The sequence below is a fragment of the Elephas maximus genome, chromosome 2 (genome assembly GCF_024166365.1).
Source record: "Elephas maximus indicus isolate mEleMax1 chromosome 2, mEleMax1 primary haplotype, whole genome shotgun sequence".
Lineage (NCBI taxonomy): Eukaryota > Metazoa > Chordata > Mammalia > Proboscidea > Elephantidae > Elephas > Elephas maximus.
Window position 1 is genome coordinate 51,445,508 of NC_064820.1, and position 13,219 is coordinate 51,458,726.

At 40.9% G+C, this 13,219-nt stretch overlaps 1 pseudogene; it reads left to right on the forward strand.

Annotated features, from left to right (window-relative positions):
- The first annotated feature begins 614 nt into the window (after positions 1 to 614).
- On the forward strand, positions 615 to 12,973 carry LOC126066488 (uncharacterized; annotated as a pseudogene).
- Positions 12,974 to 13,219: the final 246 nt, after the last annotated feature.

The following is a 13,219-nucleotide window of genomic DNA, read 5'->3' on the forward strand; positions in this document are numbered from 1 at the left end:
CACAGGGTGAGCAACAGAACTCTTTAAATAACTCAGTGATCCCAGAACCAATGGAACTTGTGCCCTGCTTCCTATCTGTAATCCTGAGAGTTACCCAGGCCTATGAAGATCAGAGGTTAGAAGAAGGAGGGTTGATTGAAGTGTCAAGGACAGAAATGGCCTGAGGTAGATCTGCTGGGTGTCCTGTGCCCTCAGAGCTATATGAAAGGACTTATATTTTCCCCATGTTTCCTAACAGGCTGTAGAAGCTGAAAAGAGAGAGAGAGAAAGACAGTTAAAGAGAGAACTGTTGGTTGCTTAAGGAATCTCGATTCTATGAGAAGAGGTCAACTCTGGGAAAAGTTGTGTGGAGCACCTTTGGAGGCATGAGCATAGTTTAGGACTAGGACGAACTGTATATCAGTTACAAGTTATGACTAAGTGGACAGAAGCCAACAACCACTGACCAGATAACCCGCTTCCCTGACTGCACAATGCTATGCTTGAAAATAAACTTCTGACATATTTCATTCTATCCTGCGAAAAGAGACATGAGGGAAGAGCTGATTTTGTATTGACTTAGTCCTTAAAATGATGTGATTTACTAATAAATAACTAGATTAAGTTTTTTGGGTATGCAGAATGTGGACTTGAAGGTTAAGAAATTGTAAAATCTGTGTGTGTATGTATGTATATGTGTATATGCATATGGGTACATACACACACACACGCATACACATACACTCACAGTCTTGAATTAGCAGCCTGAGAAAATTATACTAGCATGTTTGAAAGGAGCGATAAAGAAAAAGACAGTTTGAAGATATAAGCATAAAAGGCAATCAACAGAGCAGATCACAGAGAAAGCAGAGTTTACAATTATTTGGAGACCATTTGTGCAGCTCTGGCCTGAAGGAATACTTTTTTTTTTTTTTTTCAGAAACAGAATTGGAATTATGAAGGTTTTTGTTATTATTATTTTTTCAGTTGAGGGCTTACATGATATGAACTTTACCTTTTCAGTAAAGGATAAAAACTTACCTGCTTATAGTAAAAGAAGTAAAGTAATTTGGGGAAGTTGATTTTTCTCCTGTGACTTACGAAACATTCTTTCAAATGGCACCAAGAAGATAGTATTTAGAAATATTTTACAGAAGCAAAAATGAATTCTTTGAGAAGAACATGTAATTTTAAGTATAGTGGTCTTCTAAGCATTAGGTACACCAAAGAACAGAGGATATTAATTTTACTTCCTGCTTAAGTTTCAACAGCTTTCATTTTGATTATTTTTCTGCCTCTAAGATTCAGTACCCAATTGTTTCACTTTTCCTTAGGATTGCGACAAATATTACTTCTTTTTCTCTTCTACTACTTTTTTTTTTTTTTACCTAGTATTAGGATGCTTCACTTTGTCTATTTTGAGGAATTTGTTGATATATTCTAAAAAAACAAAATATTTTACCGCATGACATTTTTATCTAGAGCAGAATTAATCAACTACAAATATTACTTGATAAATGAATATTTTTCAGATTGTTGATTTACCTAAAGAAAAAAAAAAAATCTTCATCCTAATCAGCAGCTGACTGGAAATCTTTGAAATAAAGATAATATATTTTCTTAGAGATGATTAAGAGAGATGATCTTACAAAATCAAAGTTTGCCAGACTAACATCATTATCTCTGCTAAAGCAGGGATCGCAAATTAAACACAAAGACTCAGACAGGTCTGAACAATTGGTGGAAGGAAGTGAGGAAACTCAGTGACTTCCCAAGAAGTCTCTAGAGTCCCATGCTGAGACCCCACTGCCTGACATTGTTCCTGGCTCACAGAAGTTTCTCAATAGGCATTTATTTGTAAGAAAGAAAGAGAGGAAGGGAGGATGGGATGGTTGGACAGGTAAAATAAAGAGAGGGGACTTATGAATGGCAGAGCCAGAACAGACAAATAAGGAACCTGTTTCTGCATTATCAGAAGGGGGAATCGCTCCAAGGAAGAGAGGATTTGTCCCTGGGATTTGTTTTGCCTTCTGATTGCGTTGACCTCATATCCAAGTCCAGAGGATATCAAGGGAGCTGTGAATAATGACTGTAAAAGTGGTTTCCTTAAAACCTTAGTAAGGCCTGAAACATAAGCAGCAATGCTTGTAAATGCTGTTAATAAAAGGGGGGAAAAAAGCATTCTTCCCACTTTACAACAAAGCACGGTAGTATTTTGAGAGAGACTATCCCAGTAGCAGTGGGTCTATTCTTGACCACCTGCAACACATCTGCTGGGACTCACAGCAGTATATGAGGGACACTTTGCATGTGGCCACAGCCTACATTAACAGGGGTTGGAGGTGATAGCCTATATGATTTGAATTTATCTATTACTATTAATATGACTTAATTACAGGGTCAGGACCAGAGCCCTGTACTCTATGATTCTGAGAGAAAGTATGGTGAAAGGATACAACCCTGATGCACACCTTTCCTTTTTTTAAACCACGCAGTATCCCTTTGTTCTGTCCGAACGACTGCCTCATTGTCTATGTACAGGTTCCACATGAACATAATTAAGAGTTCTGGAGTTCCATTCTTCACAATGTTATCCAGAATTTCTTATGATCCACATAGCCATATTCCTTTGCATAGTCAATAAACCACAGGTAAACTTCTTTCTGGCATTCTCTGCTTTTAGCCAAGATCCATCCAACATCAGCAATGATATCCCTGGTTCCATGCCCTCTTCAATCCAGCTTGAATTTCTGGCACTTCCCTGTGAATACACTGCTGCAGCTGCTTTTAAATGACCTTCAGCAAAATATACTTGCATGGAAACCCTGGTGGCATAGTGGGTAAGTGCTACAGCTGCTAATCAAGAGGTCAGCAGTTTGAATCTGCCAGGTGCTCCTTGGAAAACTCGATGAGGCAGTTCTACTCTGTCCTACAGGGTCTCTACGAGTTGGAATCGACTCGACAGCAGTGGATTTGGTTTTTGGTTTTGGTGATATTAATGATATTGTTTGATAATTTCCACATTCTGTTGGATCACCTTTCTTGGGAATAGGCATAAATATGTATCTCTTTCAGTCAGTTGTCCAGGTAGCTGTCTTCCAAATTTTTTGGCATAGACGAGTGAGCACTTCCAGCTCTGCATCCGATTGTTGAAACATCTCAACTGGTATTCCATCAATTCCTGGAGCCTTATTTTTTACCAATGCCTTTAGTGCAGCTTGGACCTCTTGCTTCAGTACCATTGGTTCCTGATCATATGCTGCCTCCTGAAATGGTGGAAAGTTAACCGATTGTTTTTAGTACAGTGGCTGTGTATATTCCTTCTTTCTTCTTTTGATGCTTCCTGCATCTTTTAACATTTAAAGCACCTTTCAAATGAGATAGAACTGACTGTAGGGGGATTCACACCCAAGTGGCTAAAGAAGCAGGTATCATGATGATTCATTTCTCTTGTGGATAAAATAATTTAAAAATAACTATTTTTTTTTCCCTACCATTGGACATGGTGAAATTTCTGGTGAGTCAGCAACTCAGACCAAATGGATTTTGTTCTTTTAGACATTTGCTTGTTAAAAAAGCACCATTATACTTGGTGAAAATCTTATCTATGTGGACTGGCTTAAAAAAATGAAAAAAACTATGGTAATCTGATTTTACGTCATTTAATATTTTGTAACTTTAATTTGATTTACCTTAAATAGCACCTTCTTTTTGAAAGGGCCAAATTGCCTAGGAGCAGTCATTAAGACTCTCATATCTATGTTGTTATTGTTTGTTGTCTGGTGCTGTTGAGTCAGTTCCAACTCATAGCAACCCTGTGTACAACAGAATGAAACACTGCCCAGTCCTGCGCCATCCTCATGGTTGTTGTTATGCTTGAGCCCATTGTTGTAGCCACTGAGTCAATCCATCTTGTTGAGGATCTTCCTCTTTTTCCCTGACTCTGTCTTCTCCAGGGACTGATCCCTCCTGATAACATATCCAAAATATGGGAGACGAAGTCTCATCATCCTTGCTTCTAAGGAGCACTCTGGTTGTACTTCTTCCAAGACAGACTTGTTGGTTCTTTGGCTGTCCATGGTATATTCAATATTCTTTGCCACCATCACAATTAAAAGGCGTCCATTCTTCTTCATCCTCCCCATTCATTGTTCAGCTTTCAAATGCATATGAGGTGTGAGGATAATTTGAGATTTCCATCCATAATTCTGACTTTAGTGTCAGGAAGTAATTCTAAGGCCTATTTTAATTCAAAATAGGCAGGTGGTGGCATGAGAATCTGTCCTTTCTTTGGCTAGGTAGTGGTTTTTAAGTAGTCCTTTTGAACTTTTCATTTCTGATGTAGTTCCTATGGAATGAGAAGCTGGTCTGTGTATAAGTGTAAAATCAGATGGAAAATGACATAGGAGCCATTGGTGAAATGAAGAACATATCCAAAAATTCCTCTTGTGTGCTCTTTGCACTCTAAGCTCTTGGACACGGTAATGCTAAAGTTTTGTGAATACAAATTGCTTTAAAGCAGTGTTTCTCAGCCTATTTTCAATTCCTATCTTCCTAATGAGTCTTTTGTTTACGCACTCAGCTGCTAACCTAAAGATTGGTGGCTTGAAACCACCCAGAAGTTCCTCAGGAGAAAATACCTGGTGATCTAATCAATTCTGACTCATAGCAACCCTACAGGACAGAGTGGAATTGTCCATAGGATTTCCAAGATTGAAATGTTTATGGAAACAAACTGCCACAACTCTCTCCCGTGAGGTGGCTGGTGGGCTCAAACCATTGACTTTTGGGTTAGTAGCTGAGTACCTTAACTACTGCACCACCAGGGCTCCTCCATAAAGATTAAAGCCTAGAAAACCCTATGAGGCAGTTCTACTCTGCCATATAGGGTCTCTATGAGTCGGAATTGACTCAATGGCATGTAACAACGACAAGGAATGTTTTCAGACATTTTTTTCCTAATTAACACCCTTCCATGAATATTTAAGACCACATATATACTGTATGTGTATCTGCCCGTTATACATAAAATAGTAAGTTTTTTTTACTTCCCCAGAAGTAATTGTTGCCCCCTTAAGGGCAAAATTGCAACCATTGGGAATGTATAGTACAGAGCACAAGTAGCACATTATAAATGTTTGATGTCAGTACTTGTTTAGAAGAGAGTTTCTTACTATGAGGCTCATGGGAACTTCACAGAATCCTGGATAGGATCACAAAAAATTGGTGAATCAAGAATATTTCTGGGGAGAAATTCCACAGCTTTCACTACATTCTTAAACTATTGTGAAGAAAGAAATAAAGGTCTACTGGTTTTAAACCAATAGGAAAAGGGATATTTGTATGCTGAGTATAATTTTGATTAAGAATTTTTATATTTCCTCTGGGACTGGAGGTATTTTTGTCATTAATGTAATTGATTCATTCTATAATAGTTTCCATTTTTATTTGTTGAAATGATGAAATTCAATTTAAATGACCAAACTTTTAATGGGCATTGGCTTTGTGTAAGTGGTTACAGGGTGGAAAGAGAAAGTAGAACTTTGTCTTAAGGATCTTTGTTTAGAAAAAAAGTTTTTGTTAGGTGATTTACACTATTCAGGGAAGTTCTAGCTTCAAAGCTGTTGGTAGGATCGCTAAACAAAAACCAAACCTACGGCCGTCGAGTCGATTCTGACTCATAGCGACCCTATAGCGACGTAGTGGTTAAGTGCTACAGCTGCTAACCAAGAGGTTGGCAGTTCAAATCCACCAGGTGCTCCTTGGGAACTCCGAGGGGCAGTTCTACTCCATCCTATAGGGTTGCTATGTGTCCATAGAATCGCTAAAGACCTTTAAATTCATATTGGTTGCAGGCATGAAATTTGTAAGTATTTATGTGAGTTAATGTAGGCTTTCTGTCAGTTTGTCCTGCTCTCGTGGCTTGCATGTTGCTGTGATGCTGGAATATATGTCACTGGTGTTTCAAATGCCAGCAGGGTCACCTATTCCTGTTTGCCTATTTATCTGTTGCATACTCAGACAGACTGTACCTCAGACTTCCAAGTGATAATGAAACTGCTAGGAATGTGCACTTCACCCACTCTGTGAGTGCTACATTCATTTAGTATGATAGAAACAGCCTCTAGAGACACTTACACAGTATTAGTAAAGTGAAAGCCATTATTATTACTTATAGAAAACACACACAGTAAATAGTAGGAACAGATTACTTACGGTGAACCAGTCCGGTCATTCTACACATAGTTCACTTTGTAGGAGAGGACCCTCTTAAGTCTCAAAGGGAAAACTGCTTACGCTTCCCTGGCAAATTACCCAGGTCCAGTCTTAGGTTGCCGTGTGTGCCGTGGGTCGGGTCAGATGCTGTGTTTACATCAACACTGCCTCTGGCTCCTGCCTCACTGTTTGGGGATCCTACACAATCTGCCCACACTGCCCGGGGCAGGAGCAGGGGATGCGCAATCCTTGTACGGGCCATGCTCTGACCTCTGTCCTGCTGGGGAAGTGTTACAGCTTTCAGGAGCTGTGCAATCTACTGTGCTTTGATGCCTCCTGCACAGGCCTGGACTGCACCTGCTTTCCCTTTCTAGGAGCTCAGTTTCATTACCTACCTCCTGCCTAGGGTTGCCTAGTTCTTTCTCCGTGGGCCAGCAAGCCCACCATCTTTCTTTCTGTCTTCAGTGTTACAGCCCTTGACCTGTTACAGCTCTTTATTTGGGTCTAGTAAAGAAGAAATAGGTGCAAACATCCATTAATAATCAGAACGTAGAATGTACAAAGCATGAATCTAGTAAAATCGGAAATCTTCAAAAATGAAATGGAATGCATAAAGATTGATATCCTAAGCATCAGTAAGCTGAAATGGACTGGTATTGGCCATTTTGAATCAGACAATCTTATGATCTACTATGCTGAGAATGATAAACTGAAGAGGAATGGTGTCACATTTAGAGTCAAAAAGAATATTTCAAGATCTATCCTAAAGCACAATGCTGTCAGTGACTGGATATAATATTCATAATGCCTGCAAGGAAGACCAGTTAATAAGACTTTAAATTTACACACCACCTACTGATGACAAAGATGAAGAAATTGAAGATTTTTACCAACTTCTGCAGTCTAAAATTGATCAAACATGTAATCAAGATGCATTGATAATTCCTGGTGATTGGAATGCAAAAGCTGGAAACAAATAGGAAGAACTGGTAGTTGGAAAATATGGCCTTGGTGACAGAAACGATGCCAGAGATCTCATGATAGAATTTTGCAAGACCAAAGACTTACTCATTGCAAAAATATTTTCAACAACATAAAAGGCAGCTATACACATGGGCCTTACTGGATGGATTACACAAGAATCAAATTGACTACATCTGTGGAAAGAGATGATGGAAAAGCTCAATATCATCAGTCAGAACAGGGCCAGGGGTTGACTACAAAATAGATCCTCAATTGCTTGTGTGCAAGCTTAAGTTGAAGTTAAGAAAATTAAAACAAGCCCTGAGAGCCAAAGTATGACCTTGAGTATATCCCCTCTGAGTTTGGAGACCATCTCAAGCATAGATTTGATACACTGAACACTAATGGTCACAGATGAGTTGTGGAATGATATCAATGAAATCATACGTGAAGAAAGCAAAAGGCCATTAGAAAGACAGTGTGATGGTTAAGGTTGTGTGTCATCTTGGCTGGGCTGTGATTCTCAGTGGTTTGACAGTCATGATGTAGTTTGGCTGTTGTGTAATGTTGTAGCCACCTCCTTGATGAGATCTGATATAATGTGATCTCCTCCATGATAAGATCTGCTATGAACAGCCAATCAGTTGAAAGGGAGTTTCCTTAGAGGCATGGCCTACATACGATATATATGGACTTTCTGGCAAAGCTTGCTGGCTTTTGCTCTTCTCTAAATTCTGCATTTGGCTAGTTATCACCTGAATTCCAGTTCTTGGGACTTGAGCCAGCAGCCTGCCATCTTACCTTCCAGTCTTGGATTTGTCAGCCTCTATATCCGTGAGCCAGCAGCCTGTTCAGTCTTACCTGATGACCTTGAGTTTGTCAGCCCCTTCAGCTATATGAGTTAGGAGAAGTCTCCAGTCTGACTCCTCATCCACGGACTTGGGTCTTGTCAGCCTCTACGACCACTAGTTTTGCTTCTCTAGAGAACCCAGCCTAAGACATTGGTCCCAGAAGGTGTTCAAGAGAAACAAATTTTGAGAATGAGTTTTCTAAATTGGTTCTGAAGTTTGGTTACTTTTAAAGATATTAATGACTCTTCTTCCAGTAGTAAAAAGAGCACTGCTAATCCATGGCATCGAGGTGGCAATAGAAATATGCAAAATGTCAACATCAATAGATCAAATATTGGTGAGAGACGAGACTCAGTGATCACATGTTTGATGCTTTTCTATAATTCTGTCAGAATAAGAAGCATAAGGAAGCTGACACTGGTTAGTCTTACTTTCACTAGATGAAGTGGTGAAAGAAAGAGATGAGCTCAAGGATTCAGAGTCAAATCTCAAGCACCACATAAATGACCTTAAAGTTGCCACTTGTGCCCTGAAAAGAGTCTTATTTCTTGTAGCAACAGAGCTGACAGTGCCGAAAACCGAATTCAAAGTCTTATCTTAAAAGTGACTAAATTATAACACCAATTGAATTTCCAACATCAAGTGGTGTCTGAAGTTAAAGTGAGGGTATTGATAAGGGAGAAATGGGATCCTGAAACTTGGAATGCAGACATATGGGCAGATAATCAGGAAGCTGGGGATAATGAGCCCCTAATTTGTTGAATCAATCTTGCCAAAAAAACCATTAGTACCTCTACCCCCATCTGATGCAATTAACCCAGCTGGGTCTGAAGGGCCTTTGTCTGAGATATCAGGGATATCTGATATCTATAGGGTCTGAATCATTGTCTGGGGCATCACCTGAGGCAGATGCCTTACAAGACATTGCTGAATGTTATCGAAATACATCCCCATGCACTCATTTTGGCTTCTAGACCTACGACTAGACTAAAGTCCCAGGGATCCTGAAAGATGAAGTATAAAATGTGCTCCAGGAGGAAGTATGCTACAATCCAAAAGAACTGTTTGACTTTTCTAATATGTACAAACAGAAATCGGGGGAATATGTGTGGGAATGGCTATTAAGGGTGTGGGATAATGGTGCAAGGAAAGTAAAGTTGGATCAGTCTGAGTTTGTTGATATGGGCCCATTAAGCACAGATTCTTCATTCAATATTTCAGCTTGAGGGGTTTGGAAAGGATGTAAGAGTTTATCTGGCTGATTTGCTAAAGCACGGATTATACAGGGGCCTATATCAATTTGAAGTACCAGACCTGCCTTGGTATACTGCAGAAGAAGGAACCCAAAGGCTTAGAGAATTAGCATGTTAGAGTAGATTCACCAGGTTAGACCCACAGATCCACACATGGAGTGCCCAGAAGACACGCTTTGTACCACAGTGATGAGGAACAAATTTGTGAAGGTCACCCCAGTATCCTTGAAGACTGCTGTGATTGCTATTTTATGTAAGTAGATTTGGCAGTGTCTTAACTCATCTAAGATACCTGACTACAATGGGACTGATTGGAAACCTCGGTGGTAAGAGCCAAGTGGCAGCACTGAATCAACAAAGACAAGGTGGGTGTGGTTACCATAATGGACAGCAGAGTCAAAGCAGTAATAAGAATAGTCTGACTCATATGGACTTAGAGAATTTGCTGCTTAGTCATGGTGTCTCTAGGAATGAAATAGATGGGAAATCTACTAAATATTTTACTTGACCCGTACAAGTAGAAGAATTCTAGGTCAAGTGAACAGCAGCCTAACTCAAATTGCCAGAATAGAGTCACGGCCCCTTAGTCAACTCCCAGACTTGAGCGAGTTTACTAACTCACAACCCCTTGAATGAAGGGAGGGCTGGGTAGCCTTGAGGAAGGACCCTACTACACTGTCAAAAATTTATACTCTTTACCTTCCTCAAAGAGTATAAATTGGGAGCACCCTTCCTCAAAAGGATCTAAGGCATTTTAAGAGAGCGACTGTTCCCTGGAGAAAAGGATTGAATCAGAATTTTCAGGGATTACTGGATAGTGGCTTTGAACTGACACTAATTCCTGGAGATCTAAAACGTCACTGTGGCACTCCAGTCAGAGTGGGGGTGTATGGAGGTCAGGTTATTAATGGCTTGGTAGCTTATGTTCATCTCACAGTGGGTCCACTGGGTCCTCAAGCCTATCCTGTAGTGATTTTCCCAGTTCTAGAATGCATAATTTTAGTAGACATACTCAGCAATTGGCAGAACGCACACATGGTTCTCTGATATGTGGAATAAAGGGTATTATGGTAGGAAAGGCTAAGTAGAAGCCATTGGAACAACTCCTAGATAGGAAACTCATAAACCAAAAGTAATAACACATTCATGGAGGAATGACAGAGATCACCACCACCATCAAGGACTTGAAGGATGCAGGGATGGTGATTTCCCCCACCTCTCCATTCAACTTGCCTATTTGGCCTGTACGAAAAACAGGTGGATCTTGGAGAATGACAGTGGATTATTGAAAACTTAACGAGGTGTTGACTCCAATTGCAGCTGCTCTTCCAGATGTAGTTTCATTTCATTTTCCTGGCACCTGGTATGCTGTTATTGATCTGGCTGTTGCCTTTTTCTCTACACCTGTTTCAAAGGACCACAAGAAGCAATTTGCCTTTAGCTAGAAAGGCCAGCAACACACATTCAGTGTCCCACCTTAGTGATATATCAACTCTCCAGCCCTATGTCATAATTTAGTCCACAGGAACCTTGATCGCCTTTCCCTTTCACAAGACGCCTTTCCCTTTCACAAGATGTCACACTCGCCCTTACACTGATGGCATTATGCTGATTGGACCTAGTAAGGACGAAGTGTCAATGATCCTAGACTTAGTGGTAAGACATTTGTGTACCAGAGAGTGGGGGATTAATCTGACAGAAATTGAGGTGCCTTCCTCCTTCATGAAATTTATAGGGGTCCAGTGGGGTGAAGCATGTCGAGATATTCCTTCTAGAGTGAAGGATAAGTTATTGCATCTGGCTCCTTCCACACCTGAAAAGGAGGCACAATGCCTAGTGAGCCTCTGGATTTCAGAGACAGCACATCCCTCCTTTCGGTGAGCTACTTCAGCCTATTTATCAAGTGACTCGAAAAGCTGCTCGGTTTGAGTGGGGCCCAGAATGAGAGAAGTCTCGCAACAGGTTCAGGCTGCTGTACAAGAAGCTTTGCTACTTGGGCCATATGATCCACGTAATCCAATGGTGCTTGAATTGTCGGTGGCAAATAGCGATATTGTTTGAACCTTCGGCTGGCCTCTCTTGATGGATCACAGCCAAGACTCTTAGGATTTTGAAGCAAAGTGCCATCCTTCTTCCTTTGAGAAACAGATTTTGGCTTGTTCCTGGGTCTTAGTAGAGACTAAACACTTAACCATGGGCCACCAAGTCATCAAGTGGCCAGAGCTGCCCATCATGAACTGGGTATTGTCTGACCCATAGAACCATAAACTCGGACATGCACAGCAGCACTCTGTCATTATATGGAAGTGGTATATACAAGATCAAGCCTGAGCAGGACCTGAATGCACAAGTAAATTGCATGAGAGAGTGTCCTAAATGCCCATGGTCTATACTCCCATCACATTATCTTCCATCTTCCAGTCTGCACCTGTGGTCTCATGTGGAGTTCTTTATGATCAGTTGACTGAGGAAGAGAAAACTTGTGCCTGGCTTATAGATGGTTCTGCACGATATGCAAGCACCACTCGGAAGTGGACAGCCACAGCACTACAGCCCCGTTCTGGGATCTTCCTGAAGGACAGTGGTGAAGCGAATTTCTCCTAATGGGCAGAAGTTCAAGCAGCGCACCTGGTTGTTTACTTTTCTTGGAAAGAGAAATGGCCAGATGAGAGATTTTATACTGAATCATGAGTTGTGGCCAATGGTTTGACTGGATGGTCAGGAACTTGGAAGGAACATGATTGGAAAATTGGAGATAAGGAGGTATGGGGAAGAGGTATGTGGATAGACCTTTCTGTATGAGCCACAGAAGTGAAGATATTTGTATCTCATGTGAATGTTCACCAAAGGGTGATGTCAGTAGAGGAAGATTTTAACAATTAAGTGGATAGAATGACGTGTTTTGTGGAAAGCAGTCATCATGTTTCCCTAGCCATTCCTGTCATTGGTCAATGGGCTCATGAACAAAGTGGCCAGGATGGCAGGAATGGAAGTTATGCATGGGCTCAGCAACACGGACTTCCACCACCAAGGCAAACTTGGCTATTGCCACTGCTGAGTGCCCAATCTGCCAGCAGCAGAGACCAATGGTGAGTCCCCCATATGACACTATTCCTTGAGGAGATCAGTCATCAACCTGATGGCAGGCTGATTACATTGGACCACTTCCATCATGGAAAGGGCAGCATTATGTCCTTACTGGAGCAGACACTTTTACTCTGCATATAGATTTGCCTTTTCTGCATGCCATGCTTCAGCCAAAAGTGCCATCCATGAACTTACAGAGTGCTTAATCTACCATCATGTTATCCCACACAGTATCACCTTGGATTAAGGGACTCACTTCACAACAAATGAAGTGTGGCAATGGGCCCATGATCATGGAATTCACTGGTCTTATCTTGTTTCCCATCATCTTGAAGTAGCTGTCTTGATGGAATGATGGAATGGCCTAAAGACACAACTATGGTGCCTGATAGGTAGCAATACCTTGCAGAGTTGGGGAAATATTCTCCTGAAGGCTGTACATGCTTTAAATCAGTGTCCAATATATTGTGTTGTTTCTCTCATATCTAGGATTCATTGGTCCAGGAATCAAGGGGTGGAAATGAGAGTGGCACTGCTCACTCTTACCTCTAGTGATCCACTAAAAAATTTTTGACTCCTGTCTCTGCTACTCTATGCTCTGCTGATCCAGGTGTCTTAGTTTGAAAGGGAAGAGTACTTCCAACTGGTTACATAGCACTGATTCCACTGAACTGGAAGTTAAGAATGCTACCCAGACATCTTGCACTCCTTATGCCTCTGGATTAATAGGCAAAGGATGGAGTTACTATATTATCTGGTGTCATTGATCCTGAGTACCAGGGGGAAATTGGATTAATATTCCATAATGGAGTTGTAAAGAAGAGTAAGTCTGGAATGCAGGGGATCCCTCAGGCTGTCTCTTAGTACTAC